The 27,793-nt window shown below is 41.7% G+C and overlaps 1 protein-coding gene across 1 annotated transcript in view; it reads right to left on the reverse strand.

The window, feature by feature from the left end:
* Nucleotides 1-26,313, reverse strand: part of LOC311133944 (innate immunity activator protein-like) — a 63,154-nt gene extending 36,841 nt beyond the window's left edge. The window contains exon 1 of the mRNA XM_084167570.1: nucleotides 26,229-26,313. The gene's annotated coding sequence lies outside the window, so the exon portion shown is untranslated. The remainder of the gene's footprint in view (nucleotides 1-26,228) is intronic.
* Nucleotides 26,314-27,793: the final 1,480 nt, after the last annotated feature.

Raw genomic sequence — 27,793 nt, forward strand, 5'->3', positions numbered from 1 at the left:
CTGCCTCCATTTATTTTGATTTATCAAGCCTTGTTAATTTTACCATTTAAGTGTGTTTAAATCTTTTGACCATTTCCCAATTACCATTTGTTTTTGCTCTGATATTATTCCTCCTTTCCTAAGTTCTATTGTGGCTTACTGTGATTTTGTTTAATAATTTTTGGAGGTATTGTGGAGGTTTATTGTACTTGGCCCTACGGAATCTCAGCGCAATCTGCTGACAGAATATTTGGCTTACACTCAATACAACACAACCCAGGAGAGGCCTGCTGCGAACACTGACTTGGATCCCTCAGAGTGTGCCTGCCATGGTGGGACCACGGAACACTCCTCAAGGGCTTTTAAAATAGGACTTTTACATTTGATATTTTTGGACTTGTCCACTTGGGACTTTTAGTCTATTTTGGCTATTGTTAAATAAATATTGTGTGGAACACCCTTCAGTCTCTGGTGTGTTTGGAAGGTCTACATATCTTGTAACCACTCATTCATACAAACTGATACAAATGCAAGAACTGACTTATATTCACTTGTCGATTGTCCCATTCTTCAATATCGTCTTTGATATACACTGAGTGTACAAAACATTAGGAACTTTGCATGACAGACTGACCAGGTGAAATCTATGATCCCTTATTGATGTCACTTGATAAATCCACATCAGTGTAGATGAAGGGGAGGAGACAGGTTAAATAATGATTTTTTTAAGCCTTGAGACATGGATTGTGTAAGTGTGCCATTCAGAGGGTGAATGGGCAAGACAAAATATTTAAGTGCCTTTGAATGGGGTATGCTAGTAGGTGCCAGGCGCATCGGTTTGAGTGTTTCAAGAACTGCAACGCTACTGGGTTTCACGATCAACAGTTTCCTGTGTGTATCAAGAATGGTCCACCACCCAAAGGACATCCAGTGAACTTGACAACTGTGGGAAGCATGAGTCAACATCGGCCAGCATTCCTATGGAATGTTTGACACCTTGTAGTCCATGCCCTGATGAATTGAGGCTGTTCTGAGGGCAAAAGGGGTGCAACTCAATATTAGGAAGCTGTTCCTAATGTTTTTTGCACTGTGTATATTTTAGTTGATACACCTGTGATGTCTCATACACATGAATAAAAATGTATTCTCCCTGGACATGAGACTTTAATCAATTTTTAGAACTTTTGAATCAGAAGCTCTAAGTGTTGTCTTGATTTATAGTCTGCATGTTTAAGTTACCATTGTAAAACAGACTGAGAAAGTAAATCATTTTTTAACCTAACCATTATTTATTTTTTACATGTACTGTTTATACACAGCTTTAATGCATTTAATCATTCCCCAAATTCAGCCATTGAAAGCCTTGACTGTTATATCCTTCCTCAGGGAATGTCCTGACAACAGGGTGGCATGTATTTTGATGTGCTGCTCTAGAGTTCCATGGCCCAGCAGACTCACCTGGGGACATGGGGAAAGATGCATGTTCGTTTTTTATTCAAGTCAGAGACTTTGAGGGAGGAGAGCGCATGAGTTCTGAAGTGAGTACAGTAAATCCAACCAGTGACCCTTGATTATATGCTATATCACAGACTGCAATACTGAAGGTGTATAACTATACTGTTACGAGCTGAGCATACTTCTCTGTGCTCTGGCGAGACCACAGGTAGTTGGTCAGAAGGCTCTGGAGGCCCTTGGAATATTGTGTCTCTGTAGCACCTGGAGAGAGCTGGATAGAAGTACTGCGTGTGCTTGAAAGAAATCAAGAGTTAACATGTAACAAGTATTACATTGATTATTGAGGACTATAAGGGGGTCTTCAAATCAGACAAATGGATGTAAGAGACACAGCAACTCAATGGTTTTAATGGGAGGAGTGCGTTGGGAAGCATTGTGTTGCGCTGTCCATCAAAAGATGCAAAGACGTATCCATTGAAAACAAAGTGTTTCTCCTCACCACACCGCTGCGTCGGACATGCATTAGGCATTTTGATTTGAAGGCAGCCTTACTCTATATGAAGATGTATCTTCATGTCTGTATCTTCGCTCTTACTTGCCACAGATGGGTGGCGATATCACTTAAGGACCAATGGAATGGTATAAAATGTGCAAACTCCACCCACCTGGGGGACCGGGCCATGTTAAACGAACTGGCCCACTCTCTCTGACCCCTAAGCCTTCACCCGTGAACCCTCATTGGCCCAGGGTCTCCTGTCTAACCCTCTAATCACAGTTTCTCTGACAGGAAGTTACTCCACTAGACAGGTTTATGGTGCATAGGGCTTCTCCACTCATGAGTGGAGTATTAGTTCTTCAAATAGTATCGGTAGGGAGCCCAGCGCCTAAGGAGTTGGATCTATAACCGAAAGGTGGCTGCTTCGAATCCCGGGCCAGGTGCTAGAAAAAAGGAGGGAACTGATCTGGCAACTGGAGGGCTGCTGGGTTCACATCCTAAAGATATTCCCCTACTGTTGGGCCCTTGAGCAAGGCCATTAACAGCACATGCTCTCCATCCAGGGGTGCTGCAATGCAGCTTGACCCTGAGCTCGTCTCAACTGTAAGTAGGGTTGCACGATATTGGAAATATTTTGTTTTTCTGCGATATGAAAAAATACAGGATGTCTTCACCAGATGACTTAAAGCTATATTTGAGAATAATTAATTATTCTAGAATGATTGGGGTGATTTTATAGGGAACTGCATCTTCATGAAAAAAAAATAATAATAATGAAACTGAAAATGTAGGGGCATTTAATTCCATTGTTTGTTATTGTAAACAAATGCAACATTTAAACAAAGATAGCAGAGATATATAGATATGAAACATTTATGCCATAGGATATGCCCTGGCATTCAGAGCTTTGGCTATCAACCTGACAGTCTGTATCCTTCATTCTTCCCCCAGCCCAATCCTCTACAATAAAGATATGAAACTTATGAAAATTGTAATATTTCAGAACAGGTTGCTAGGTAATAATATGTAACAGTAATAGTATAGCAATAGCAACAGTAGTAAAATAGAATGCGCAATTGGGCATACAGTGGGGAAAAAAAGTATTTAGTCAGCCACCAATTGTGCAAGTTCTCCCACTTAAAAAGATGAGAGGCCTGTAATTTTCATCATAGGTACACGTCAACTATGACAGACAAAATGAGAAAAGAAATTCCTGAAAAACACATTGTAGGATTTTTAATGAATTTATTTGCAAATTATGGGGAAAATAAGTATTTGGTCAATAACAAAAGTTTCTCAATACTTTGTTATATACCCTTTGTTGGCAATGACACAGGTCAAACGTTTTCTGTAAGTCTTCACAAGGTTTTCACACACTGTTGCTGGTATTTTGGCCCATTCCTCCATGCAGATCTCCTCTAGAGCAGTGATGTTTTGGGGCTGTCGCTGGGCAACACAGACTTTCAACTCCCTACAAAGATTTTCTATGGGGTTGAGATCTGGAGATTGGCTAGGTCACTCCAGGACCTTGAAATGCTTCTTACGAAGCCACTCCTTCGTTGCCCGGGCAGTGTGTTTGGGATCATTGTCATGCTGAAAGACCCAGCCACGTTTCATCTTCAATGCCCAATGTTTTCACTCAAAATGTCACGATACATGGCCCCATTCATTCTTTCCTTTACACGGATCAGTCGTCCTGGTCCCTTTGCAGAAAAACAGCCCCAAAGCATGATGTTTCCACCCCCATGCTTCACAGTAGGTATGGTGTTCTTTGGATGCAACTCAGCATTCTTTGTCCTCCAAACACGACGAGTTGAGTTTTTACCAAAAAGTTCTATTTTGGTTTCATCTGACCATATGACATTCTCCCAATCCTCTTCTGGATCATCCAAATGCACTCTAGCAAACTTCAGACGGGCCTGGACATGTACTGGCTTAAGCAGGGGGACACGTCTGGCACTGCAGGATTTGAGTCCCTGGCGGCGTAGTGTGTTACTGATGGTAGGCTTTGTTACTTTGGTCCCAGCTCTCTGCAGGTCATTCACTAGGTCCCCCCCGTGTGGTTCTGGGATTTTTGCTCACCGTTCTTGTGATCATTTTGACCCCATGGGGTGAGATCTTGCGTGGAGCCCCAGATCGAGGGAGATTATCAGTGGTCTTGTATGTCTTCCATTTCCTAATAATTGCTCCCACAGTTGATTTCTTCAAACCAAGCTGCTTACCTATTGCATATTCAGTCTTCCCAGCCTGGTGCAGGTCTACAATTTTGTTTCTGGTGCCCTTTGACAGCTCTTTGGTCTTGGCCATAGTGGAGTTTGGAGTGTGACTGTTTGAGGTTGTGGACAGGTGTCTTTTATACTGATAACAAGTTCAAACAGGTGCCATTAATACAGGTAAAGAGTGGAGGACAGAGGAGCCTCTTAAAGAAGAAGTTACAGGTCTGTGAGAGCCAGAAATCTTGCTTGTTTGTAGGTGACCAAATACTTATTTTCCACCATAATTTGCAAATAAATTAATTAAAAATCCTACAATGTGATTTTCTGGATTTCTTTTTCTCAATTTGTCGGTCATAGTTGACGTGTACCTATGATGAAAATTACAGGCCTCTCTCATCTTTTTAAGTGGGAGAACTTGCACAATTGGTGGCTGACTAAATACTTTTTTTCCCCCACTGTAACTTACCAACTGCAAGATGCAGTCTGTGGCCAAAGCACTGCAATCTGGTTCACTTGTTCAGGGCAGCAGCCTTCGCCATGTTCGCGGCATTGTCTGTTATACTGACTAGACGACTCATCTAGGCCCCAATCAGCTAAAGCTTCTCTCATCCCTGTTGCGATGTTCTCACTTGTATGTTCCTCTGGGAAAAATGCAGTTTGCAAACAGCGACTTTTCAGGTGGAAGTCCTCATTAATAAAGTGTACGGTCAGACTTATGTAGGGCTCTGTTGTCCGGCTGGACCACAAGTCCGTTGTTGCTGTATAATATTCCACTTGTGACAGCTCTGTTTCAACTTGTGCCTTGCATTTCCCGTACAACTCTGGGATGGCAACTTGAGAAAAATAGTGGCGTGATGGCATTACATACCGCTTGTCAAGCGACCGGATCATGTTTTTAAAACCCTCTTTGGTAACCGTGTTAATTGGTACCATGTCTTTGGCGACGTGAAATGTTATTGAATGTGTGATTTCTCTCTGCCGTTTGGAACCTTTCTCGTATGGTGTAATACTGGCAAAGGCTTTCGAAATAGATTTTTGCTTTGGAGGGCATTGAGATGCTTTGCACTCGTCATATGAAGATTTGTGGTGCTGCCTTAAATGATCAAACAAATTGGTCGTGTTGCCTCGTGTTGTGGCAACAATTGCAAGGCACTCTCGACAAAGTACCTGTTTTTAGTCAACAACATCCTGTCTGTAGCCAAAATATTTCCATATAATTGACGATGCATTTCTTTTTGCAACCAAATTCTCAATTTCTGTCTTTTTTGCCTGTTCCTCGCTCATCATTTCGTTACGCGCAAGCAGAGCCTGCATGTCAACCACGTGCAGCAACGAACTCAGTGTTTAAAATAATAATAATAATAATACTGTATCCAATAACCCATAAATCTGAGTAAATTACGTTATATCAGACGGATATAATGCTAGTTTAACATTTAAAAAAATATATATTGTAGACTTATATGTTTACCTTACTCAATCGCACGTTCTGCGATGTGACTATTGCGGATGCATACATCGCAATGTCGATGCTGAAACGATATATCGTGCAGCCCTAACTGTAAGTAATGTGTGCCGTCATGACATACTGACACTGACATGGGGTGCTCCATGTTCCTCCTGGTAGCAGGCCTTAACCTGGATGTGGGTAAATGCCCTGCCTTGGAGTATGGTTGCATCTATCTCCACCAGGCTCTTTGGAAATCAGGTGACAAACCTGCATTTTGATTAGCAAAATAAAATTGTACCTGTATTATCATTAACCAGTGTGAAAATGTATGCACTCACTAACTGTAAGTTTCTCTGGATAAGAGCGTCTGCTAAATGACTAAAATGTAAATGTATTTAGACAATTGTAGTCAAGACACCCAGTTTTTTTTTAACAGGAGTGTACATGTTTTTGTTCCAGCACTAACACTTCACTTAACTAATTGTGGTCTAAATTGAAGACCATGATTAGTTGAATGAGATGTTTGTGCTAAGCAGGAATAAAAACGTGCACACAGTTCAGTCCCCTGGGACTAGGGTTGCAAAAATCTAGTAACTGTCCCAAAATCCACAGGTTTCCTAGAAATCCTGGTTGGACGATTCCAGATTTCCTGCTTATTCCCTCCTGATTCGGCGAATCTTCCAACCAGGTTTTCTGAAAGTTACCAGATTTTTGCAACTCTACCTGGGACAGAAATCACCCATGTCTGTATATAGAACGAGCTCCCTAAGTTACAATGATATAGTCAATAACATTTGTGGATGTACAGGTAACTGCCAAAATAAAGGAAACACCAATGAAGTGTCTTAATAGGGCGTTGGGCCACCATGAGCCAGAACCACTTCAATGCACCTTGGCATATATTCTACAAGTGTCTGGAACTCTATTGGAGGGATACCACACCATTCTTTTACAAGAAATTCCATCCTTTGGTGTTTTGTTGGTGGTGGAAAATGCTCCAGAATCTCCCGTAAGTGTTAAATTCGGATGAGATCTGGTGACAGACGGCCATGGCATATGGTTTACATAATTTCATGCTCATCAAACTATTCAGGCACTTGTGCCCTGTGGATGGGGGCATTGTCCTTCTATGGGGGCATTTCCATGGTTGCCAAAATAATGGCCTGCCCAGTATTTTTATACATTACCCTAAGCATGATGGGATTTTCATTGCTTAATTAACTCAGGAACCACACCTTTGTGGAAGCATCTGCTTTCAATATGATTTGTATCCTTCATTTACTCAAGCATTTCCATTGTTTTGCCAGTTACCTATATTTTTATATCTAACATGTTACACCTTCCTGAATAAACCTCAATAGATTTTCCTGGTGCTCATGAGGTCCCTAAAGTTATACATCTGTCTGGGTGTTATGTGCTTAAGTCTTTCAAATATAACTAGCAAATATATAGTTAGGTTTCTAGAAACTAATCATTAGCTACATTGATGAACTCCGCTGATGGTGTGAGTTAGCTATCTAGCTAGCTCTTCCCCAGCAGTTTCAGCCTAGCTAGCTCCCTACCTAAATGGCCTTTTTACAATCTTTATAGATAATATTAATTTTACTCTTGCATCTAGAGCTGCCTAATATAGCAAGCCAGTTGATAGTACAGTAGCTAGGATTAAAGCAATGTGTGACGTAGCTATAGGCGACATTAAATAATTGAGTGAGGTGAAATCCGAAGGAATGACATAACATCAGAAAAAGGTTTATAGCTAAACTGGAATTACTGATTCTACCATTACAGATATCCACTGGCAAATCTTTACATAAATGAGATCAAAAACATGTTGAAATAGCATTAGGCTGAATAAGCTAGCTAGTTTTCTTACCTAAAAGAAGAATTGCCTTGTGGGGAGTCCTCCATGTTGCAATGTGGCTAGCTACCTGAAGATAAAACATCATGTATGGGTCCCGCCTTCCATTTAGCTAGCCAATCAATGGCATTGTAACAAAAAGCAGTGTTATGATTGGCCAATAAGGCTGCCAATCATATTTGAGTAACATGTCATTGTAGATTAGCGAGCGCAGGCAAGTATACCGTGGGCAGGGAGATGCGTGCGCGACACTTAATTTATTGTGCTCAATTCCACTTTCTGGGAACGCACATTTTTTGTCTACGCTCTTAACTCCCCCTCAGCTCCTCAACATGATCCTCTGTGCCCTCTTTTTTTTCTCAACTCTCTCCACCCACACTCAACATTATTTTCCACATTCGACATGCCCCCCTGCGCCCTCGAATTATGAGACAGAAATGATGCCATAGGTTGATACCATTTTAATAGAAGAAATGAGTGAATCCTCGTTAGCTTTAAGTCTGTTTTTTCCCTATATCTTCACAGAAATGTTACCATGGCAAAAACTTTGGGATTTGGCAACAGCTCAGTTGGGCATGCATATTAAAGGTTTGTTTATGAGAACCACACAAACATTAATGAGTAGTTACTTTACCATGTTTAGACACAAGTTAGCACTTTTAAACATTAACTGATTTGTTAGAATGTACATTTACTGCCCTCTCCTGACCGTTTTAGTTAATTGCCTTGGAACTAGGCCTATCCAAATTAGTTATGCATTTGATTTTAAAATAAAGCCGTTTAGAGAACCTCAAATAACAGGGGAAAGGGGGGATACCTAGTCAGTTGCACAACTGAATGCATTCAACTGAAATGTGTCTTTCGCAGTTAGCCCAAACCCTCTGTATCAGAGAGGTGTGGGGCCTGCCTTAATCGACATCCACGTCATTGGTGACTGGGGAGCAGTTGTTGTTGGGGGTTAACTGCATTGCTCAAGGGGCAGAACGGCAGATTTGTACACCTTGCCGGTTAGGGGATTCGAAACAGCGACCTTTCGGTTACTGGCCTAATGCTCTTAACCGTTAGGCTACCTGCTGCCTATAACAGACTATTTACATAATTTGGCAACCCTATAATCTCTGTAGTGTCATCACAGAGAGCTATTTCATAGAGAATGTAGACCTGGTATACCACCAAACATGCACAGTATACAGTAGGTGTAAAACAGTTCAGTGAAATGCTTACTTGCAAGTTCTTTCCCAACAATGCAGTATCAAGGTGAGATGAAATAATATAAAGGAAATAACTGGGCTATAACATGTAATATTTGTAATCCTCTGAGATTGCAGTTGAACTCACTGCTCAAGTGCAGTCAGATCTTTGGTATAAGGGGCATAGCCTATTATGAGTGAGTGTGTGAACCAGCGGAGGACCCACAATGCACAGTGCCCACCAGGGAGGGAAACACATAGTGGTGGGAATCAGAATGTGTGGACACAGCACCTGCTTCCCCACTGCATAGCTCACATACACTCAAACTCCCGATATTCACTCTAGCTCTCAAAAGAATGCTGGTGCTTAGGGACCCTGAACAAGCCCCTACAATTCCCAGACAGCAGGGTATCAAATCACCAAGCACCAAGACATCAGCAATTAAGAAAGAGGCCGATATCTGGTTCAGTCAATTCCAATATTAAACACACTGTTAACCCCAGTTGCTCCACGTTCATAAATTAGCCTGGTATTAAAGTAGTTATAACCTAAAAGTAGGCTAGTATCTGTGGTCTTGCCCAAGTGCATAGAAGGCCTAGAGGAGCAAATATTTTGTAGATGCTTTCAATTAAAAAAAATGTTTTAAAGGCTGGCACATTCCACAATTCACTCTCTGTAAAATCAAAAGATTGGACTTGCGTACAAAGACGGCATGTGAGGCAAATCTAGCTGGCCCAAGAAGTGAAAGGAAATCTTGTGTTGCACAGCCACACAGCGCTTTGTTTGACATCTATAGGATTTCCATGGGATTGAGGAGAGAGCCTCCTCGTTAAGCCTTGTATAAGATTAAATCTCCATATTCTCTGAGGCCCTGATGATTTCTATTGTCGCACTTCCTGGAACTGCGTCCCTATTCCCTATATAGTGCACTACTGTGCACCCTATGGGCCCTGGTAAAAAATAGCACACTGTAAAGGGAATAGAGTGCCATGTGGGACACTTCCTGGGTTTACAGTGGGTGGGAGCTGAGTGTACACAGGCGACTCTGAGGTGGTGTTGTTGTGGTGACCCCCCCCCACAGTCCTGCCCATTCACACAGGGAGCTCATGTGTACTGAGTGTGGCGGTGAACCATGGCCCGGCACAAAGCTGGGAGTAGCACAGTCTGCTTTTACACCGCCACTCACTCAACCATGGCAACAAATGCCTCATGGGTGACTAGTCCCTGCACTCGCCCTCTCCTTTCTCTCTTGCTCTGTGAATACCCTCTGGGGCAGTCTGTCTCAGCCAGGGCCGAGGTCTACTGACACCCAGGACATTGCCATCAGTGCTGCAGAGAGACAGATAGGCTCAAGTCCGGCACAAAACCAACCCTGCCTGGGTTTATATGGAGGATGTTATGGACTGGTCATACCAACTACAAAACCCAGAGAGACACAGATTGGATTTTGTCGAAGGGAACATAGCAGCTGGCAAAACAATATTCCCTGAATGTTCTTGTCTTTATAAGAACATAACAGCACTGCTAGGCTATACGTAGCCACTAAGAATTACCTTCAGTAAGCTGCCAGGGTGAGAAGCACTTCAGGCAACAGTCAGACCTTTTCAACAAGTAACACTTAGCAACTTTACTGGCTCCGGCATCGGTAATTAGTAATTTGCAGATTACTTGGTTACTGGTGCTCTGAAAAGTAATTGCCAGTTGAGAGGTTTTGAGAATGCTAAGTAAACGAGACTCTCAGGGCTAGTGAACTCTCTCGCCCTTCTGGTCAGTGCCTGTGTGGCCTTGTGAGGCTCCCTTGTGAGGCTTCAATAATGAAGATGTGTAACGGGAATGTATTTGTGATGAGCCAAAGCAGAGACTGGAGCATCTCTGATGTGGACGGCACAGGTTGCCTCCTAAATGACACCCTGGCTTTTCCCTATGTAATGCACTACTTTTGACCAGAGCCCAATAGGGCATAAGGTGCCATTTGGGATGCAACCACAGTCTCTGGCTGCCACACCAGCAGCCAAACCCAAGATGGCTCCAAGTAGGCTTGGGCAGTATACCGTATATTTCCTATACCGGGGTATTTGGAAAAAGACACAGGATGGTTTTTCAATACTGTCAATATATTTGAAACTATTTCTTTGAAGTTTGTTTTATAAAATGTGAATATTTGTAGCTACTTTTGAAGTAAATACCTGCAGTCAACTTGGAGATAAAGAATATCACGTTCTTAATTTCACCTGTCACATTTTTCATTATGAAGCTTACCAGTAGTCCCCAGTCACGTGGTGTTTGTTTACAACCACACAACGGGGAGAGACCGGTGCCTTGTGAGTCACTCACTGTTGTGGAGCACACGCCAGGTGATCTAGCTACAGTATGGAATTCAAAACGTAATGTTTGCCTGCTAGATACACTACATGATCAAAAGTATGTAAACACCCCTTTGCTGCTATAACAGCCTCCACTCTTCTGGGAAGGCTTTCCAATAGACGTTGGAACATTGCTGCGGGGACTTGCTTCCATTCAGCCAGGAGCATTAGTGAGGTCGGCACTGATGTTGGGCAATTAGGCCTGGTTCCAATTCATCCCAAAGGTGTTTGATGGGGTTGAGGTCAGGGGTCTGCTCAGGCCAGTAAAGTTCTTCCACACCGACAAACTATTTCTGTATGGACCTCGCTTTGTGCACCGGGGCATTGTCATGCTGAAACAGGAAAGGGCCTTCCCCAAACTGTTGCCACAAAGTTGGAAGCACAGAATCGTCTAGAATGTCATTGTATGCTGTAGCGTTAAGATTTCCCTTCACTGGAACTAAGGGGCCTAGCCCGAACCATAAAAAACAGCCCCAGACCATTATTCTTCCTTCACCAAACTTTAGTTGGCACTATGCATTGGGACAGGTAGCGTTCTCCTGGCATCCGCCAAACCAAGATTTGTCCGTCGAAGTGCCAGATGGTGAAGCGTGATCCATCACTCCTGAGAACGCTTTTCCACTGCTCTAGAGTCCAATGGCGGTGAGCTTTACACTACTCCAGCCAACGCTTGATATTGCGCATGGTGATCTTAAGCTTGTGTGCGGCTGCTTGGCCATGGAAACCCATTTCATGAAGCTCCCAACAAACAGTTATTGTGCTGACGTTGCTTTGAGGCAGTTTGGAACTCGGTAGTGAGTGTTGCAACCGAGGACAGACGATTTTTACGTGCTACGCGCTTCAGCACTCGGCAGTCCTGTTCTGTTAGCTTGTGAGGCCTACCACTTCGTGGCTGAGCCATTGTTGCTCCTAGACGTTTCCATTTTACAATAACAGCATTTACAGTTGACCGTGGCAGTTCTAGCAGGGCAGCAATCTGATGAACTGACTTGTTGAAAGGTGGCATCCTATGACGGTGCTCGTTGAAAGTCACTGAGCTCTTCAGTAAGTCCATTCTACTGCCAATGTTTGTCTATGGAGATTGCATGGCTGTGCGCTCGATTTTATACACCGGTCAGTAACAGGTGTGGCTGAAATAGCCGAATCTACTAATTTGAAGGGGTGTCCACATACTTCTGTAAATATAGCATATCCCCATTTTTGCCCGATTTTGCATGCCTTCTCAAACAGCTGCAACTGTATATGCATTCGTAAATCAAGTCCTTTCTTGAGGAGAGTGATGGAGTGCTGCATCAGATGACCTGGCCTCCACAATCCCCCGACCTCAACCCAATTGAGATGGTTTGGGATGAGTTGGACCGCAGAGTGAAGGAAAAGCAGCCAACAAGTGCTCAGCATATGTGGACAATCCTTCAAGAATGTTGGAAAAACATTCCTCATGAAGCTGGTTGAGAGAATGCCAAGAGTGTGCAAAGCTGTCATCAAGGCAAAGGGTGGCTACTTTGAAAAATCTCAAATATATTTTGTACTTAATGCAGTTGGTGGCCACACCAGATACTGACTGTTACACCAGAAAATAAGTATTTGGTCAATAACAAAAGTTTCTCAATACTTTGTTATATACCCTTTGTTGGCATTGACACAGGTCAAGCGTTTTCTGTAAGTCTTCACAAGGTTTTCACACACTGTTGCTGGTATTTTGGCCCATTCCTCCATGCAGATCTCCTCTAGAGCAGTGATGTTTTGGGGCTGTCGCTGGGCAACACAGACTTTCAACTCCCTCCAAATATTTTCTATGGGGTTGAGATCTGGAGACTGGCTAGGCCACTCCAGGACCTTGAAATGCTTCTTACGAAGCCACTCCTTCGTTGCCCGGGCGGTGTGTTTGGGATCATTGTCATGCTGAAAGACCCAGCCACGTTTCATCTTCAATGCCCTTGCTGATGGAAGGAGGTTTTCACTCAAAATCTCACGATACATGGCCCCATTCATTCTTTCCTTTACACGGATCAGTCGTCCTGGTCCCTTTGCAGAAAAACAGCCCCAAAGCATGATGTTTCCACCCCCATGCTTCACAGTAGGTATGGTGTTCTTTGGATGCAACTCAGCATTCTTTGTCCTCCAAATACGACGAGTTGAGTTTTTACCAAAAAGTTATATTTTGGTTTCATCTGACCATATGACATTCTCCCAATCCTCTTCTGGATCATCCAAATGCACTCTAGCAAACTTCAGACGGGCCTGGACACGTACTGGCTTAAGCAGGTGGACACGTCTGGCATGGATTTGAGTCCCTAGCGGCGTAGTGTGTTACTGATGGTAGGCTTTGTTACTTTGGTCCCAGCTCTCTGCAGGTCATTCACTAGGTCCCCCCGTGTGGTTCTGGGATTTTTGCTCACCGTTCTTGTGATCATTTTGACCCCACGGGGTGAGATCTTGCGTGGAGCCCCAGATCGAGGGAGATTATCAGTGGTCTTGTATGTCTTCCATTTCCTAATAATTGCTCCCACAGTTGATTTCTTCAAACCAAGCTGCTTACCTATTGCAGATTCAGTCTTCCCAGCCTGGTGCAGGTCTACAATTTTGTTTCTGGTGTCCTTTGACAGCTCTTTGGTCTTGGCCATAGTGGAGTTTGGAGTGTGACTGTTTGAGGTTGTGGACAGGTGTCTTTTATACTGATAACAAGTTCAAACAGGTGCCATTAATACAGGTAACGAGTGGAGGACAGAGGAGCCTCTTAAAGAAGTTGTTACAGGTCTGTGAGAGCCAGAAATCTTGCTTGTTTGTAGGTGACCAAATACTTATTTTCCACCATAATTTGCAAATAAATTCATTAAAAATCCTACAATGTGATTTTCTGGATTTTTTTTCTCTCAATTTGTCTGTCATAGTTGACGTGTACCTATGATGAAAATTACAGGCCTCTCTCATCTTCTTAAGTGGGAGAACTTGCACAATTGGTGGCTGACTAAATACTTTTTTCCCCCACTGTATGTATGTATGTATGTATGTATGTATGTATGTGTGTGTGTATGTATATGTGTATACATACACATATATATATATATATATATATATATATATATATATATATATATATATATATATATATATATATATATATATATATATATATATATATATATATATATATATATATATATATATATATATATATATACACACACACACAACCAGTCAAAAGTCTGGACACCTACTTATTCAAGGGTTTTAATTTATTTTTACTATTTTCTACATTGTAGAATAATAGTGAAGACATCAAAACTATGAAATAACACACATGGAATCATCTAGTCACCAACTAAGTGTTAAACAAATCTAAATATATTTTATTTTCTTCAAAGTAGCCACCCTTTACCTTGATGACAGCTTTGCACACTCTTGGCATTCTCTCAACCAGCTTCATGAGGTAGTCACCTAGAATGCATTTCAATTAACAGGTGTGCCTTGTTAAAAATTAATTTATGGAATTTCTTTCCTTCTTAATGCGTTTGAGCCAATCAGTTGTGTTGTGACAAGGTATACAGAAGATAGCCCTATTTGGTAAAAGACCAAGTCCATATTATGGCAAGAACAGCTCAAAAACCATTCTCAAAACATTTGCTCTTATTTAGTGTGTACCGAACGTGATCCAGTATTTTTCCGTCAGCTCTATTCTTACGTAGTTGAACTTTTTAGTGAGAACTCAAAAATGGGATTTGGGAGGTCAATTTAAAAATGTGTTGTGAAAAGACAGTGAATGTTTGAATTAACATAATATCAGTCAGTGAACCATTAGCCTACCCTATAGCAACTCCAGTGGCGGTCGGTGCAGTTTTAAGATGAGGGAGGATGCAATAAAAATGTATGCGTATGGCCTTATTTCTATTACAGTATATTGGATATTCCATTCACCCAACTCAATGTAACATCGATAGGTTTAGGCTACTACATGATTCTGTCATTTTTCCTGTACCCATCATGAGGTTGCTACAACCTAGCCTATGAATTAAAGTTTACAACGTAGGTGCACACCGGTCGAGAGAAAATTGACATGACAGACAGTGACACATTCAATACCGCCTTGCACACTCTTGCCTGCATCTAGCTGATATAGGGTGTAATCATTAGTCCAACAGTTGTAAATGTGAGTTTCTACTGGACAAATGCAGGTATGTTTATCCCTGTTTGTTCCATTTGCTTCCGTTTAAGATACGTTTTTCAACAGAATTGGCGGAATAAATACACCCCTGATCACACGCAAACACAGTTCACTTTCATAGCAGCCACATAAAAACAGCATGATCACTTTGCTCGATGAATATACAATTCCTTTTCGCAACTATCTACGCATTTTCCTCCTCTCACCTTTTCCCTTCGCTTGTGGACTTCAGTGCACAACACATCAGCTGTCTGTGACCAGGCACAAAAACTTTCCAAGCCAAACCTTCATATCATGACAGCTATCCACTACACACAGCCTACATTGTTGTCACATCGTAGTCAACATAGCTACTAGAACTAACGAGTTAGCAAACCTGCTACAATCATGAAGTACAGTGAACAGTCAGAAAGCAGTCTTGCAGTTACACCGGCGGGCCCCGGTGGCGATCAATTAATAAAACCAAAAGCTTACCTTAACATGGTTCCAGTGTTGGGTAGCCATAGCCAGCTAGCTAACATAGCATCTCTCTCTGTTTGAGCCGGGAGTTTGAATAGGCTAAACTAGCTAGCTGCATTCACCAGCTATTTGAAAGTGAAAGGAAAAAATAATACAACCAAATATGTGACTAGTTTCAGGAAACTAGGCGTATGTCACTACTTCACAGGAGAGATATTTGAACGTACATTTTTTATTTATCAAAATGCTTTTTTTGGCAGAAATTCCTTCTGGAAGATGTGTACTTTCATGTGCCTTAATAACAAACGTGTATGCCATCTGTAAATACAAATAAAATTGCTAAATTACGAGCCTAGTTGGTTTAGCCACGGAAAAAGACAGGAACCTTCCCACTAGCCATGATTGGCTGAGATAATGGATGGGCTGGACATGCTGAGAGAGGAGTTCAGATTGGTCTGCCATGTAGCATGCTTCTGTCTATAACAAAGGGCTGCTCATTATGTGTAGGTAATCCTTTAACGCAGCTTTTTTTTAAAGATTTAACGAAGAACTGCAAAAGTTTTGCTTTGCACTTTCTAGAGGACTGAGTTTTGAAATCAGTGGAATGCCCGGTGGAAGCAGAGTATGATAGCTAAGGAAATTGAGAAAATTCTGCCGTTTGACTGCAAATATGCGGAGGAAGTCAAAAAGAGAACACACAGAAGGCTGTTGTATAAAACACCTCTCTCCGGATTACATCTTCAAACTAAGGGCAACCGTGGCATCCGTGACAGAGAGGGAGAAGCGTTCATCCATGTATACGGGTAAGAGAGTCTAGCTAGCTACATTTTCAGATATTATACGTTTCAAATTTTGTCAAAGTATTTTTCATTGCAAGTTAAAGCGTAATGTTAGCTAGCCAGCTAACGTTAGATGGCTCGCTAGCTAACGTTACGTGTATGAACTGTGTAGTAATATTATCTCAGAGCCATTTGCCTTTCTAGTTATAGCCTAATGTTAGCTAGCCAACTAACATTTAACCTAGTTGGTTAGCTACCTGCAGATTAATGCAAGGTAGTAACGTTATGAGTTGGGATTATGGTTCATTGTTTGTCTAAACAAAAGACGCAAGTAACCATTTCACAGTACTGTTTACACCTTCTGTATCCTGTGCATGTGACAAACTTTGATTATATTTGATATAGTGTGTTTACCAGAGACGGTAATGTGAAGAACAACATGACCTGCACCAAATTATTAGGATATAACGTTAGGCCAACGAGAAAAAGTGTCCAAGTGTTGAAATTCTCTGGTAGAATGCCCTGCTTTTATGACGTCACATTCACAACCATAAGCTATTTTCTGTAATTAGCTTGCCATTAACTTGTAAATAATGATCTTGTTGTGAGTTTATTTTCCTGTAATAACTTTAGCTAATTTGTATTCATTAAGACGTTGTCAGCTATATGATAAGGTCATTATTTGAACTGGCTAGCCAGCTAACTTAACGTTAGCTAGCTAGCTAAAAAGCTAGAAACAAACCAAAACATTGTTTAGAAAATTGCTTTTAGTTGCCTGGTTTGCTAGATTTACATATACTAAATTAATTTTTAAACAGATGGGTTTATTGGTGTACAAAAACATTCAAGGGCCATTTTCTCAAAAGTGGGGTTACAAGTTTATCAACTTTCAAAGCAGAATTATTTTCCCATTGTTCCTCAACTGTAATGTATGATATACAATTTTCTAGCTCTGAGTCTCTACTTGTAAAAAACAACATTTCAAATGTTGCTACATAAGACCGAATCGAGCCGGTCGGTCACATATACAGTTGAAGTCGGAAGTTTACATACACCTTAGCCAAATTCATTTAAACTCAGTTTTTCACAATTCCTGACATTTAATCCTAGTAAGACTTCCCTGTCTTAGGTCAGTTAGGATCACCACTTTATTTTAAGAATGTGAAATGTCAGAATAATAGTAGTGATTTATTTCATCTTTTATTTCTAACATCACATTCCCAGTGGGTCAGAAGTTTACATACACTCAATTAGTATTTGGTAGCATTGCCTTTTAAATTGTTTAACTTTGGTCAAATGTTTCGGGTAGCCTTCCACAAGCTTCCCACAATAAGTTGGGTGAATTTTGTCCCATTCCTCCTGACAGAGCTGGTGTAACTGAGTCAGGTTTGTAGGCTTCCTTGCTCACACATGCCTTTTCAGTTCTGCCCACAGATTTTCTATAGGATTGAGGTCAGGGCTTTGTGATGGCCACTCCAATACCTTGACTTTGTTGTCCTTAAACCATTTTGCCACAACTTTGGAAGTATGCTTGGGGTCATTGTCCATTTGGAAGACCCATTTGTGACCAAGCTTTAACTTCCTGACTGATGTCTTGAGATGTTGCTTCAATATATCCACATAATTTTCCTTCCTCATGATGCCATCTATTTTGTGAAGTGCACCAGTCCCTCCTGCAGCAAAGCACCCCCACAGCATGATGCTGCCACCCCCGTGCTTCACGGTTGGGATGGTGTTCTTCGGCTTGCAAGCACCCCCTTTTTCCTCCAAACATAACGATGGTCATTATGGCCAAAGAGTTCTATTTTTGTTTCATCAGACCAGAGGACATTTCTGCAAAAAGTACGATCTTTGTCCCCATGTGCAGTTGCAAACCGTAGTCTGGCTTTTTTATGGCGGTTTTGGAGCAGTGGCTTCTTCCTTGCTGAGCGGCCTTTCAGGTTATTTCGATATAGGACTTGTTTTACTGTGGATATAGATACTTTTGTACCTGTTTCCTGCAGCATCTTCAAGGTCCTTTGCTGTTGTTCTGGGATTGATTTGCACTTTTCGCACCAAACAACGTTAATCTCTAGGAGACAACGCATCTCCTTCCTGAGCGGTATGACGGCTGCGTGGTCCCATGGTGTTTATACTTGTGTACTATTGTTTGTACAGATGAACGTGGTACCTTCAGGTGTTTGGAAATTGCTCCCAAGGATGAACCAGACTTGTGGAGGTCTAAAAAAAAATGTCTGACGTCTTGGCTGATTTCTTTTGATTTTCCCATGATGTCAAGCAAAGAGGCACTGAGTTTGAAGGTAGGCCTTGAAATACATCCACAGGTACACCTCCAATTGACTCAAATGATGTCAATTAGCCTACCTTGACTGCCCTTGACCAGCACAAAAACATCCTGTGGCGTACAGCATTCGCATCAAATAGCCCCCGCGATATGCAACTTTTCAGGGAAGTTAGGAACCAATATACACAAGCAGTCAGGAAAGCAAAGGCTAACTTTTTCAAACAGAAATTTGCATCCTGTAGCACTAACTCCAAAAAGTTTTGGGAAACTGTAAAGTCCATGGAGAATAAGAGCACTTCCTCCCAGTTGCCCACTGCACTGAGGCTAGGAAACACTATCACCACCGATAAATCTACAATAATCGAGAATTTCAACAAGCATTTTGCTACAGCTGGCCATGCTTTCCATCTGGCTACCACTACCCCGGCCACCAACTCTGCACCCTCTGCTGCAACTTGCCCATGCCCCCCCCGCTTCTCCTTCACACAAATTCAGACAGCTGATGTTTTGAAAGCGCTGCAAAATCTGGACCCCTACAAATCAGCTGGGCTAGACAATCTGGACCCTTTCTTTCTAAAACTAGCCGCCGAAATTGTCGCAACCCCTATTACTAGTCTGTTCAACCTCTCTTTCATAACGTCTGAGATCCCCAGAGATTGGAAAGCTGCCGCGGTCATCCCCCTCTTCAAAGGGGGTGACACTCTAGATCCAAACTGCTACAGACCTATATCCATCCTGCCCTGCCTTTCGAAAGTATTTGAAAGCCAAGTTAACAAACAGATCACCGACCATTTCGAATACCACCGTACCTTCTCCGCCATGCAATCCGGTTTCCGAGCTGGTCATGGGTGCACTTCAGCCACGCTCAAGGTCCTAAACGATATTATAACCGCGATTGATAATAGACAGTACTGTGCAGCCGTCTTCATCGACCTGGCCAAGGCTTTCGACTCTGTCAACCACCGCATTCTTATTGGCAGACTAAATAGCCTTGGTTTCTCAAATGACTGCCTCGCCTGGTTCACCAACTACTTCTCAGATAGAGTTCAGTGTGTCAAATCGGAGGGCCTGTTGTCTGGACCTATGGCAGTCTCTATGGGGGTGCCACAGGGTTCAATTCTTGGGCCGACACTTTTCTCTGTGTATATCAATGATGTCGCTCTTGCTGCTGGTGACTCTCAGATCCACCTCTACGCAGACGACACCATTTTGTATACATCTGGCCCTTCATTGGACACTGTGTTAACAAACCTCCAAACGAGCTTCAATGCCATACAACAATCCTTCAGTAGCCTCCAACTGCTCTTAAACACTAGTAAAACTAAATGCATGCTTTTCAATCGAACGCTGCTGGCACCCGCCCACCCGACTAGAATCACCACTCTCGACGGGTCTGACCTAGAGTATGTGGACAACTACAAATACCTAGGTGTCTGGTTAGACTGTAAACTCAACTTCCAGACTCACATAAAGAATCTCCAATCCAAAGTTAAATCTAGAATCGGCTTCCTATTTCGCAACAAAGCCTCCTTCACTCATGCTGCCAAACATGCCCTCGTAAAACTGACTATCCTACCGATCCTTGACTTCGGCGATGTCATTTACAAAATAGCCTCCAACACTCTACTCAGCAAATTGGATGTAGTCTATCACAGTGCCATCCGTTTTGTCTCCAAAGCCCCATACACTACCCACCACTGTGACCTGTACGCTCTTGTTGGCTGGTCCTCACTACATGTTCGTCGTCAAACCCACTGGCTCCAGGCCATCTATAAATCACTGCTAGGCAAATCCCCGCCTTATCTTAGCTCATTGGTCACCATAGCAGCACCCACCCGTAGTCTGCGCTCCAGCAGGTATATCTCACTGGTCATTCCCAAAGCCAACACCTCCTTTGGCCGCCATTCCTTCCAGTTCTCTGCTGCCAATGACTGGAACGAATTGCAAAAATCTCTGAAGCTGGAGACTCTTATCTCCCTCAATAACTTTAAGCATCAGTTGTCAGAGCACCTTACCGATCACTGCACCTGTACACAGCCCATCTGAAATTAGCCCACCCAACTACCTCATCCCTATATTGTTATTTATTTTGCTCTTTTGCACCCCAGTATCTCTATTTGCACATAATCTCTTGCACATCTAGCATTCCAGTGTTAATACTATTGTAATTATTTTGCACTATAGCCTATTTATTGCCTTACCTCCATAACTTGCTACATTTGCACACACTGTATATATATTTTCTGTTGTATTTTTGACTTTATGTTTTTTACCCCATATGTAACTCTGTGTTGTTTTTATTGCACTGCTTTGCTTTATCTTGGACAGGTCGCAGTTGTAAATGAGAACCTGTTCTCAACTGGCTTACCTGGTTAAATAAAGGTGGACCTTTATTTAAAAAATCTGAACCTTCTAAAGCCATGACATAATTTTCTGGAATTTCCCAAGCTGTTTAAAGGCACAGTCAACTTAGTGTATGTAAACATCTGACCCACTGGAATTGTGATACAGTGAAATAATCTGTCTGTAAACAATTGTTGAAAAAATTACTTGTCATGCACAAAGTAGATGTCCTAACCGACTTGCCAAAATTATAGTTTGTTAACAAGAAATGTGTGGAGTGGTTGAAAAACAAGTTGTAATGACTCCAACCTAAGTGTATGTAAACTTCTGACTTCAACTGTAGCTGCCTCTCTTGTTTTTCCTTAATTTTGGAAGAAATTAATGTGTTCAAAACTGTTCAACTATTGTCTTACTCTCTCTTAGAGTCAAACTACTCACCCCATTTTATGCACTGCAGTGCTAGCTATTTGTAGCTTATGCTTTAAGTACTAGATTCATTCTCTGATCCTTTGATTGGGTGGACAACATGTCAATTCATGCTGCAAGAGCTCTGATAGGTTGGAGGACGTCCTCTGGAAGTTGTCATAATTACTATGTACGTCTATGGAAGGGGGTGAGAACAACGAGCCTCCTAGGTTTTGTATTGAAGTCAATGTACCCAGAGAAGGACAGAAACTAGCCGTCCTCCAGCTACACTATGGTGCTACCCTACAGAGTGCTGCTGAGGCTACTGTAGACCTTCATTACAAAACAGTGTTTTAATCAATTATTTGGTGACGTGAATATATTTAGTATACAGTGCATTCGGAAAGTATTCAGACTCCTACACTTTTTCCACATTTTCTTATTTTACAGCCTTATTCTAAAATAGATTTTAAAAAAGTATTCAATCAACACACAAGACCATCATAATGACAACGTGAAAACAGGTTTTTAGAAATGTATTAAAAATAAACAGGAATACCTTATTTAATTAAGTATTCAGACCCTTTGCAATGAGACTCGAAATTGAGCTCATGTGCATCCTGTTTCCATTGATCATCCCGGAGATGTTTCTACAACTTGATTGGTGTCCACCTGTGGTAAATTCAATTGATTGGACATGATTTGGAAAGGCACACACATGTCTATAAAGTCCCACAGTTGACAGTGCAGCATGTCAGAGCAAAAACCAAGCCGAGGTCGAAGGAATTGTCCATAGAGCTCCGAGACAGGATTGTCGAGGCACAGATCTGGGGAAGGGTACAAAAAAACATATGTTTGAACTCTGACCTTGATTAACAAGATTCTCTGGTCTGATGAAAACAAGATTGAACTCTTTGGCCTGAATGCCAAGCATCACATCTAGAGGAAACCTGGCACCATCCCTACGGTGAAGCATGGTGGTGGCAGCATCATGCTGTGGGGATGTTTTTCAGGGGCAGGGACTGGGAGACTAGTCAGGATCGAGGGGAAAGATGAACGGAGCAAAGTACAGAGAGATCCTTGATGAAAACATGCTCCAGAGCGCTCAGGACCTCAGACTAGGGCAAAGGTTCATCTTCCAACAGGACAACGACCCTAAGCACACAGCCAAGACAACACAGGAGTGGCTTCGGGACAAGTCTCTGAATGTCCTTGAGTGGCCCAGCCAGAGCCCGGACTTGAATCTAACATCTCTGGAGAGACCTGAAAATAGCTGTGCAGCGACGCTCCCCATCCAACCTGACAGAGCTTGAGAGGATCTGCAGTGAAGAATGGGAGAAACTCCCCAAATACAGGTGTGCCAAGCTTGTAGCGTCATACCCAAGAAGACGTGAGGCTGTAATCGCTGCAAAAGGTGCTTCAACAGAGTACTGAGTAAAGGGTCTGAATACTAAGGTATCTTTTTTATTATTTTATACATTTGCAAAAATTTCTAAACCTGTTTTTGCTTTGTCATTATGGGGTATTGTGTGTAGATTGGGGGTCTGAATACTTTTTATTTTAGAATAAGGCTGTAACATAACAAAATGTGGAAAAAGTGAAGGGGTCTGAATACTTTCCAAATGCACTGTATATAGTGTATTACAGAGCAAGCGGTAAAGCTTCATATGACACCAAATTTGCTTTGTAGCACCTACAGACTAAACATTATGGAGTCTTAAAGGGATAATCCACCCCCAGAAATAAAAAATCATGAAACTCCTGTCAATTTGGTGAACGCCTATGTTCTATCATTGGGTAAAAAAAAGAAAAATCCCCATGATTTTACTTCTAAGTGGTCCACCTGTGAAAATCAGGAAATCGTTTAGGAACGCGTCATAGCTATATAATTATTGTCACTGGGGATGGGGGATTACACACTCACATTTCACAACGCTTTTAAAACAATTACCTGCACTCCAGATCGCCAATGGAAGGTACGGCCATACTTATCTAGAACACATCCATCTGTTTTTATATCGTCATGACAAAGTATAGATTTCACTTAGATGAGCTCAATCTAAACAGTGTACCAAATTATTCACCTCCGTTTCTCCTTCAAGTACCATGTCGCAATGCGCCATGTCTGTAGGAAACCGAGACATTACAGAAAGGAGATAGGAATCCCCATTGGGCAATAAATGGAAAAACGCCCACCCAACTGACTGTCGACCAATCGCATTTATGTTAGCATGATGCGTCAAGCAATCGGATTCTAACAGAGTTTCCCATCTCCTCAAAAGTATCTCTGTGGGAAAGCAACGTAACGCTGCTCTCGCTCTGGGCAGAGACTAACTGCAAACTGATAGTGCAGTTTGTTTAGGCGATTTTACAGCTAGCTAGCTACTTCACATGCTGATATTGACTTTGGTATTATTGTGTGTAGCTATGTTTTCTAGCTAGCTACCTAGCTAGCCAGCCCAGGGAGAGAGAGAACATTGCATTGTGGGTTTTGTAGTAGACTTGAGCTGGAACAGATTTCCCAAAATGATTTTCACCTGTTTCTACCAATCATTTATGACAAAATGAAACATTGTAAAGTGCTTATCCCACTGGCTATAAGGTGAATGCACCTATTTGTAAGTCGCTCTGGATAAGAGCGTCTGCTAAATGACGTAAATGTAAATGTAATGTAAATGTTAATAATAGGAATTAGTGGTTTAGGCTGGATTATCCCTTTATAGGAAGTCTGGGTAAGGCCAAAATGTCACAAATATTCCAACTTCAATTAATTATTTCTCAATTATGCTTTAAAAGCTGCAATATGTAACTTTTTGGGCGACCCAACCAAATTCAAATAGAAATGTGTGTTTTAGATCTGTCATTCTCATTGAAAGCAAGTCTAAGAAGCGGTAGATCTGTTCTATGGGCGCTATTTCTATACTTCCCTTTCTTACGTTTCGTTTTTGCGTCTTCAAGCTCCAAACAGCTGAAAATACAATAATTTTGGTTATGGAAAATATATTTCACAGCGGTTTAGATTCTTTACACTATACTTGCTTGTTTTGTCACAAACTGAAATTAGGCAAACTATTCCGGAGCTATTTCTGCATAGTGCATCTTTAAGATACAAATGTCATATGTCAACAATCCTTCCACCAATGGATCCTTCTATGGATTACATTTCGTAAAAATACAAAAAAAATCATGGTATTTCTTGGTTCTAGTTTTGTGAGGAATCACCCTACAGTATAGCCAGGTCTCGCTCTAAAGAGGTCCTCTGATCTCAACGGAACCTCCTGGAAACAAAATAATCTAGGACTAATCAAATAAGATCAACATCTGAACTAAATCATCATACAACCTTATGGATGAACGATCCTTAAAGGGGAACAGTAAGCATGTTGTGTGAACATGCCATGCCAATAGACTAGATTGATGCATTATCCACTGGGGTGACTGTCACGCGTATCACACATCCTGAGATTATAGTCAAGAACTAAAACTCAAAAGTCAGCAGCTGAATAGGCGCATGCTGTTCTCCCTCTCCCAGGCATCACCCTGGCCCTAACCCCACAATGGCACAGATTCCAAAACTTCACACTGTTGTTCCTAGCACATCCACCAGTCCCTGTTAAATTTTCTAACCACTTAATTCACAGAATGACATTAAAGTCACTCCTTAGAGGCAGCAAATACCCATCACTTTTTAAGAGTTCTGCATGGAATACAGATGCAGATATGGTTTTGAGCGATGGGAATGTATGCGTTTAAGGCTTAAGCATTCAGAGGGAAAATGGAGCCTGAACAAATTGGCCCTTGATATTCCACACCACATGGTAGATGCATGCTGGCTCATAGGCGATAGTATGGTGTCTGCAGTGGCTTGGGAACCAGACATATCCTCCTAGGAATATCTTTGCATCTACATCCAAGAAATACAATCTGAATGACATAAGTGTGTATCTTGATTCCTGATGAAAATGTGTTAATACAGGGCGCTTTACACAACTGCGTCTGATTGGTAAGAGGTCCAGTCACAATGACAAGCTTCAGCATGTCTTCACTCATAGTACAGGCCTACTAAAAATGTTAACAAATATCCATTCCATATTGCTGTTTAGGCTGTAGTCTATTAGGAAAAGGCCAATACGAAGCTACGACCAGGGATATACAGCCTAACTGAGGTTACTGCAGTATAGCCTAACTGCAGTTAGGGCTATGTGTCCAAAATATTACAGTTCACTGCGTTGTCATCCAGTAATTTTTTGTAAGCATTGACAAATCTTTAGAGAATCTGGCCCACATGTACACAATCATTACACTGTTTAGAATTTCATTTAGCTAATATATCCTCCATGACAACATTCCATGGAGGATTACCATCTTTTACCATTCAACACTTCATTCATCCGCAAAGTTATCGTCACGGCCACGGGACCTCCTCAGTAAGAAAAGTATTATGTCCATAACTTTTCACTTTTGATTCAAGTATTAACACTAACTTTTTCCAGTTGCATAACAAAAGTTGGAGTTAGGCAGTGATAAAGTACAAATAAAACAAAACACTACTAAATGCACAATGTGAACACGTGCAATCATGCATGGAAATGTACTCCTTTGCATTATTGCATACAAAGTAAAGGAAATTATGAAAACGCTTACAATAATTTTCTATAATTTTAGTCAAGGTCTGCAGAAGTTGGTGTAGCATTGTGCTATAGCTAAAACGTTCGCTACTTTATTTTAACAAAAACACATCGTTTGTTTACTGCGAAAGATGAACAGAACAACAGCAACCATAACTACCTTATGTGATATGTCAAATGTCCAATTTTGTAGGGCGTACAAAAACTTTTTTGCAAAGCCATCTCAACATTCATCCACGTTTTCCAGAATTTGTAAAAGTATTCCTCATTCGAAAATACTCTGAAGAGGGACGCCACAACGGGAATGGGCCATGATATCAGTCCCAAAAAATAGGGGCGACTTTTTTTTACTGAGTTTACTGCCAAGTTAAACAATCTACCCTACAACGGATATGCTTTAACGACATTTAATTTAAATATAATTTAAAACTTTTTTTAAATACAGCATGTACATACAAAAACAACTGTCAAAAGTTACTGTTTAGCTGCACCCCCAAGCTATTGGGATCTACCATTCCTTATGGAAGGACACCACAGATAGAACAATGAAACAGATATTTCACCGGATGTATAAATGTGAAGCATCCGCTTGGCGTTTCCACTCACTACGGCAGTGGGAGAAGATGGAACTAGATGGATTTTGGCCGAATTTCTGCTAATTTTCTCATCGATGAAACATTTGATCTCAATACAGTTTTCTGTTCACAAAACTAAAATCTGTTATGAACAGAGTTATTGCACACGCGCACTTCACAAAGGAGGTGTTCCCTAACAGAAATATGCAGATGCATGCTAGGACGCGCCAATAGGATCTCGCTAGCTCGTGCTTGGCTCTGCCCACAATGACTCATTTGTATTGGAAACGACAGGCTTTGGTCTATCTTGGTTTAGTTATAAAAATATTTTATGACACTTTATCAACGTTTTTTATAGTAGAACTTCGACGCGCAAACACCTCAAAAAGCAATTTCCCAACAGTGATCGGATTCCTCAGTGTGATTTATGCCAGCTGTTTTGTTTCACATATTTTGCTCATCCTATATTAAAAGTCAAATATATAGAATAGGGTGACTAAAAGGCTCTGCATGGTCAATCCAATGTCTGAAGTGGAATTGGCCTTACATCATTTACTACGACGCAGCCTCTGCAGACATTAGGGCTTCCATACTTCTTGGGCTTAGTGTAGCAGAGCAGAACTGTTGGGAAGGAAAGTGTCGAGGAAGTGAGTTTGTGTTTATACTGCACCTCCCCAGTGTTGCCAATTTAGCTACACATTTTCAAAAAAGTGACAAATCTAGCGACTTTTTCTGGTGTTATTGGAGACTTTTGGAGACTCTGACGTGAAAGCACGTATCGTTCTTACTCTTCTCAATGAGCATTTGGTGCTTTGTTACCCCCGTCCAAAAGCACTCACAGGCGGCCCAGTCCTCGCGCAGCAGTCCCTCCCAGATGCAGTCAGAGCAGGAGATGTTCACCCCTCCGCGTCCAGACTGCAAATGAATTGCGCATGCGGGAAGCCGCCGCTGGCTGATCCCGCCCTGGTTTACATTCAGGGTGGGATGTAAATGTAGTGTGTTTTTTACTCACTTTTTGTCTCTCCCAAGACGTTATTCCTCTCTCCTACAGCGTCCATCACAATTACATGCACATGGCCAATTATACAAATTAGGTGACATTTAGGACAGCCAATAGCTACTTTCCTTACTGAGGAGTTGGCAACACTGC

Source organism: Coregonus lavaretus, assembly GCF_964263955.1.
Source record: "Coregonus lavaretus genome assembly, chromosome: 8".
NCBI classification, from domain to species: Eukaryota; Metazoa; Chordata; class Actinopteri; order Salmoniformes; family Salmonidae; genus Coregonus; species Coregonus lavaretus.